The sequence below is a fragment of the Loxodonta africana genome, chromosome 3, assembly GCF_030014295.1.
Source record: "Loxodonta africana isolate mLoxAfr1 chromosome 3, mLoxAfr1.hap2, whole genome shotgun sequence".
Classification (NCBI taxonomy): domain Eukaryota; kingdom Metazoa; phylum Chordata; class Mammalia; order Proboscidea; family Elephantidae; genus Loxodonta; species Loxodonta africana.
In genome coordinates this window covers 21,202,306-21,208,607 of record NC_087344.1, presented here as the reverse complement: position 1 = coordinate 21,208,607, position 6,302 = coordinate 21,202,306, and the positions used below count along the sequence as shown (strand labels likewise).

The 6,302-nt window shown below is 39.2% G+C and overlaps 1 pseudogene; it reads left to right on the top strand.

The window, feature by feature from the left end:
• Window positions 1–687: 687 nt before the first annotated feature.
• On the top strand, window positions 688–2,157 carry LOC100667796 (olfactory receptor 7D4-like; annotated as a pseudogene).
• The last annotated feature ends 4,145 nt before the right edge of the window (window positions 2,158–6,302 follow it).

Genomic DNA, 6,302 nt, shown 5'->3' with positions numbered 1-6,302 from the left:
GCACCATACTAGAAAAATGACATGCTTCATCTCATTTAATTCACCTGTCAGTCTCATTATATAGGGAATACTTACTAGTCTCCTTGGAGAAGTGAGTTATCTACAGCTAAGAGTGATAAGTAACTTTCTCATGGTCACATACGTAGTATGTTAGTAGAGACAAAATTCTTTTCCAGGCAGTATGATTCAAACACTCATTTTTGAAATCACAGCTTTATACTGTAGCTTGGGAGAATTATATATCTAAAATAATTGTTACAGAAGGAAGAGATTAATAATAATAATTGCTATTATTAATTGGAAGGCCTGTTAGTGCAGTGGTTAAGTGCTGAGCTGTAAATTGAAAGTTAGTCATTTAGAACCCACCAGCTGCTCTGCAGGAGAGAGACGTGTCAGTCTTCTTTGGCAAAAATAAAAGCCCTGGAAACCATATGGGGAAGTTCTACTCTGTCATATAAGGCTGCCTTGTGTTGGAATTGACTTGACTGCAATTTTTTTTTCTTTCAGTATTATTAATTGAGAACCTCCTGTTCACAAAGACATTTATTTCTAAACCTCACAAAGAAGGTAGTAGTACTAACTAGATTTTTAAAAAAGAAAAAATAATGTACCAAGTGTTAACTGTCAAATCAGTAGGATGTGACAGGTCACATTTAAGGTATGGATTTTCAGCTCAGATGACTTTTATTCACTAACATAGAGCTACGTTAATGAAGGAGGTATGGAGATTGTAATGGAAAAATACATACTTCTGAGTTCACATAACATGTTTTCAATTAGCTTTGAATGGTCATATTGGTTTATGTGTATAGATTCAAGTAGGAAAATTAGAACCAGTGAGTAGAAGGTAAAAAGAGAGAGATTTCTGCTAGAACATCTAATTAAGTATACACATTTAAAAAGGAAAAGTGCTACCTTTGACTGTGAGAGTCCTTGTCTTTGGAAGGACTCAATAACAAAATACAGGTGGTATCGAAAAGGTGATGACTAGCTGAGATGGTAGTTGAGTGTTCACTGAATGTTGCTTTTACTTTCCCCAGCCCACACACTAACTACATGGAAGCAGAAAACCAAACAAAAGTTTCTGAATTCTTCCTGCTGGGCCTCTCAGAGGATTGTGAACGTCAGCCCCTCTTCCTTGGGCTCTTCCTGTCCATGTACCTGGTCACTGTGCTTGGGAACCTACTCATCATACTGGCCGTCAGCTTTGACCACCACCTTCACACCCTCATGTACTTCTTCCTCTCCAACCTGTCCTTTGTTGATATCTGTCTCATCACCACCACGGTCCCAAAGATGCTGGTGAACATCCAGACACAGAGCAAAGTCATCTCCTACATAGGATGCCTCACGCAGGTGTATTTCTTCATGATTTTTGCTGGACTGGACAATTTTCTCCTGTCCTTGATGGCTTATGACCGGTTCGTGGCCATCTGTCACCCCCTGCACTATACAGTCATCATGAACCCCCAGCTCTGTGGATTCTTGGTTCTGATGTCTTGGGTCATCATTTTCTGGGCCTCTCTGCTTCATATTCTATTGATCAGACAGCTGAAATTCTGCATAGGCACTGAAATTCCACATTTCTTCTGTGAACTGGCTCAGATTATCAAATCGGCCTGTTCTGATACCCTCATCATTAACATCTTCTTGTATATGTTGATTATCCTGCTAGCTGTGTTTCCCCTATTAGGGATCCTCTTCTCTTACTCTCAGATTGTCTCGTCTTTAATGAGCATGTCCTCTGCTGGGGGAAAATATAAGGCATTTTCAACCTGTGGGTCTTAGCTGTCCGTGGTCTCCTTGTTCTATGGAACAAGCCTTGGGGTTGGCCTCACTTCTACTGTGATCCATTCTTCCCAGAGAGTCTCTATTGCCTCAGTGATGTACACTGTGGTCACACCCATGCTGAACCCCTTCATATACAGCCTAAGGAATAAGGATATGAAGGGAGCCCTGGGAAGGATGCTTTGTACAGCAGCCTCTTAACCATGATGATGGCCACTGGCCTCAGGGCTAAATGGGCATCGAGGTCCCCAAAGCCAAACATTATGAATTTAAATATCCTGATTCTTTTTTCTTCCTGAAAAAACACGCATCATTTCTTCCAATTCCAAAGCAATTATGATTTGGTTTCTACTTGTTATTTTAGCATTTTTCCTCAAGTCTGTCCTAAGTGAATCCTTTTGACTCTTCTTTCCTGTATGCTGTCCTTAAGTTCTTTCTTTGGTCAGCTTTCTTAGAGCTATTCCTGAAAATTCCAACCTTAGATTTGCTGCATTAATATTGTTAAGTGTAGATGTGGTTTCCCAAAATGTTAGTCTCTCAAACATTGATACCTTTCACCTTCATTTGGTAATGTGCATGTTTTTCCCTGAAAGAAAGAAAATTAAAATCATACAAGAGCCATAACCAAATGCTTGCCACATCTGGACTGTGCTTATTGTTTTACACATATGATTTCATTTAACCCTGATAATATTTCTTTGAGATATATTTTCATTCACCCTAGTTTTCAGAGGAAGAGTCTGAGATTGGGATGGATGGAAACCTTGCAAACTTTCATTGAGTTAATACTCTTAGTTTGGCTATCTTACTTTTCATAAGAACAGTGATGGGATTTTGAACTTCAAGGATGGGAATCTAGATTTCATAGACGGTTTTTTCAGAAGATTCATAGTAATATACTGCATTGGATAATATAAGACTTAGATTCATTCTTTTTGGTCCTTGCTTGCTTCTTTTCTTTCCCCTTTCTTTCTTCTTCTTTACTTTCTTCCTTTCCTTATTTTATTTTACCTTATGTCTCATCTTGGCTGTTTTAAGATATATTCCCCAGGATCCTAAAACATGTAGTAATGAAATAAAAGTTGTTCCCCCACATGGTTTAATTTTTTGGGACTCCCTGAAGGTGTCACCAGAATGGTAGTTACACACCTGTGGAATATATTCAGAACTTCATTTTTTGAATAGATTATTGGTAGAATTGAGTCTGTTCAGTGAAAGGTAGAGTAGCAGATGCTGTCAATCAATGCTCCACCTACATTCCTTGGGGTTGTCTCACCATCTCTATTGCACAGCAGTCTGACTGCCAATGGATAGCACCAGCTGGAACCTACTTTGTCAAATGCACGGTGGCAGAAGTGACCCAGAATTAGGTATCTCCAGGGGCAGCCTTCATTGAGAGGTGTACGATATACCTCTTTACTTGGGCGGAATTCTGAGATGGGGGTTTTGCACATTTTCCAGAACTTCCCAGGATGAAACTTTGCTCATTCACTGTGGTAGCTGACTCAATAGAAGCTTTATCAGATGTATTTAATTCCCTTTGTCACTTCTCTCCCATCCATATTCCTTGCTCTTTTATGTAAATTTCTTGCACTTGAATCCTTGTCTCAGTGTCTGCTTTCGTGGATACCAAAACTAAGAAAGCTGATAACGACTATGAAGGATATTAAGGGAGTCATGAAAGGAACTGGGGACTTTGGGGCCAAAACAAAACTCAGAAGAAACAATGTACTAAAAAATGATAGTTCATTAGTGAGAAACACTTGTTCGCTGTGACTTCATTTCACTTCCATGCCATTAAGTTTAATCAAATATGCATTTATTTTCCACTATGTAAAAAGTAAGAAGGAGACCAGTGAGGCATAAAAAAGAAAAAAAGATTTCAATTCAGAGTAGTAAGAATAATCATATTGGTGTATACTAGAAACGGTTGTAAACAGATTCCAGTTACTAGAAATTATCAATGCATCCTGATTGCATGTTTGATCAATTTCAGACTGCAGAATTTGGTAAAAATCTTTTATTTCTTCATCTTGGCCTTAGTGGCTGATGTGTAAATTTGAATAATAGTCACGTTAACTGGTCTTCCTTGTAGGCTTATGGATTGTATTCTATCACAAAGAGCATTGTACTTCAGGATAGATCTTGAGATGTTCTTTTTGACGATGAATGCAATGCCATTCCTCTTCAAGTTGTCATTCTCAAAAGTAGACCATATGATTGTCCTATTCAAAATGGCCAATACCAGTCCAGTTCAGTTCATTAATGCCTAGTATATCAATGTTTTTATATCAATGTTTATGCATTCCATTTCTTTTTTGACAGTTTCCAATTTTCCTTGATTTGTACTTTGGACATTCCAGGTTATGATAATTAAAGGATGTTTGCAGCTGTTTCTTCTCATTTTGAGTCATGTCACATCAGCAAATGAAGGTCCCAAAAGCTTGCCTCCAACTACGTCATTACCGTCGACTCTACTCTGAGGAGATAGCTCTTCCCCTGTTGTCTTTTAAGCGCCTTCCAAAATGAGGGACTCAACTTCTGGCACTGTGTTAGACAAAGTTCCGCTGCTACTCAAAAGTTTTTCAGTGGCTACTTCTTTTCAGAAGTAGACTGTCGGGCCCGTCTTCCTAGTCTCTCTTAGTCTGGAAGCTCAGCTGAAACTTATCTGCCATGGGTTACCCTGCTGGTATTTGAAAACTGGCAGCATTGCTTCCAGCATCACAGTAACAGGCAAGCTCCCACAGCATGACAAACTGACAGACACTTGTGGGTTAATAATGATAGAAATAATAAAAAAGATAAAATAACAGAGTTGGTGAGGATGTATAGATATTTCTGGTGGCAATATAAAGTGGAAGTAGAACTCTCTTTATGTGTCGGTGCCAGAGTTGAGGAAATCTGAACACAAACTCCCCAGGTGGGTCACTGGGAGTGATGTTATGTTAGGCCATTTATACTTCCACCCCTTGATTTCTGGAGCCAGGTATTCTACATGTTGAGAACACAGAACATTATGATTGTCATTAATTTACAGCACATACTAAATCAAATCCAAACTTGTTGACATCAGGTCAATTCCAACTCTTAGTGACCCTATAGGACACAATAGAACTGTCCCATAGGGTTTCTGAGGCTGTAATATTTACAGAAGCAGACTGACACATTTTTCTTCTGCAGAGCGGCTGATGGGTTCAAATCACCAACCTTTTGATTAGCAGCCGCTCTCTTATCAACTGTACCACCAGGGCTTCTTCAGTGTATGCACCATCCTGAAAATTAGGTAGTCATAACTGCCTATGTATTCAAATGTGGCACTGTATATGATGATTATGTTTAAAATTAATCATCTTCCCATACTACCACTATTTTTTTTTTAATTCTCCTGAACTCCATATTGACTGTAGGCTATGCTTTATCTCTCTCCTTCCCTTTCCTTACAAACTTTTGCAAAATAGGTCTTTATATGCCACCTACATTTCTTCAAGACTCAATCAGTCTTCAAGCACCCCGCCTGAGTTATTTCTGACTCTGCCCCTTTATTTAGAGAGTCAGGAAATAAATGGAGCCCTCTCTAAGATCAACGAAGTTTTCATGTCACTAAGTGCATGTCAAGGGATATTTTTCAGTCCTTGTCTTATCAGTTCCTTAAGAGCATTAAGACTATTGACCAAGTTGCTTTTCTTCAGATAGAACCTGTTTGCCTCCATAACCTTGAGGACACCAAGTGTTCCATAAATCACCAAATGTTCTTTAAGGCAAACACTTCCCAAGGTGGGATTTCACTTGAAGAAAGAAGGTTCCTAGTATTGGTTCTTTGTAGCAGTTAACTTTTGTTAAGGGACAGCTTGTTACTTTAAAATGAAACTAAAGATAGAGAAATTTCTCCCTGGAGGAAATAAATCCATCTCACAAACCCCTCACCTGACACTGCTGCCTACAAAGAGACAAAATTGGCAGAAAGATTTTCATTTTATGTTTTTTGAGATTGGCTGTTAACCCAAAGGTCCAATCCACCAGCTGCTCCTTGGAAGCCCTCCGAAGCAATATCACTCTGTCCTATAAGGTTGCTAGGAGTCTGAATCGACTTGAAGGCAATTTTTTTTTTTTTTTTTGTACCCATGGGAGGTGAATTGTTTGGAGAGTGAAAGGACAATAGAACAATTTATTTAATGAAGAGCTCTGAGATTCAACCTGGGAGACTCTGGAAACTTTAAACATGTCCTCATTGCTCCTCACCCTGTAAATATTTGATCCCAGCCTTGGTGAAAACCAAATTGGGCTTCTCAGAGACAGACCACGGAGAAGAGAAACTTCTTCAGTGATACCATCAGAAAGAGTTAGTGTGTCCCCTTCAGTGCTGGTGGAATAAGAAGGAAAAGAGGAAAAAAAGTGTGAGGCTCATCTCTCTGGTAAGGACACTGAAACCTCCCATACTTGCTTAGGAATGTGAGCTCTCTGTACTTTGAACGCACTTTAGTTTCCACTGTAGCCTGTCTTTTCCAGCTCTCATG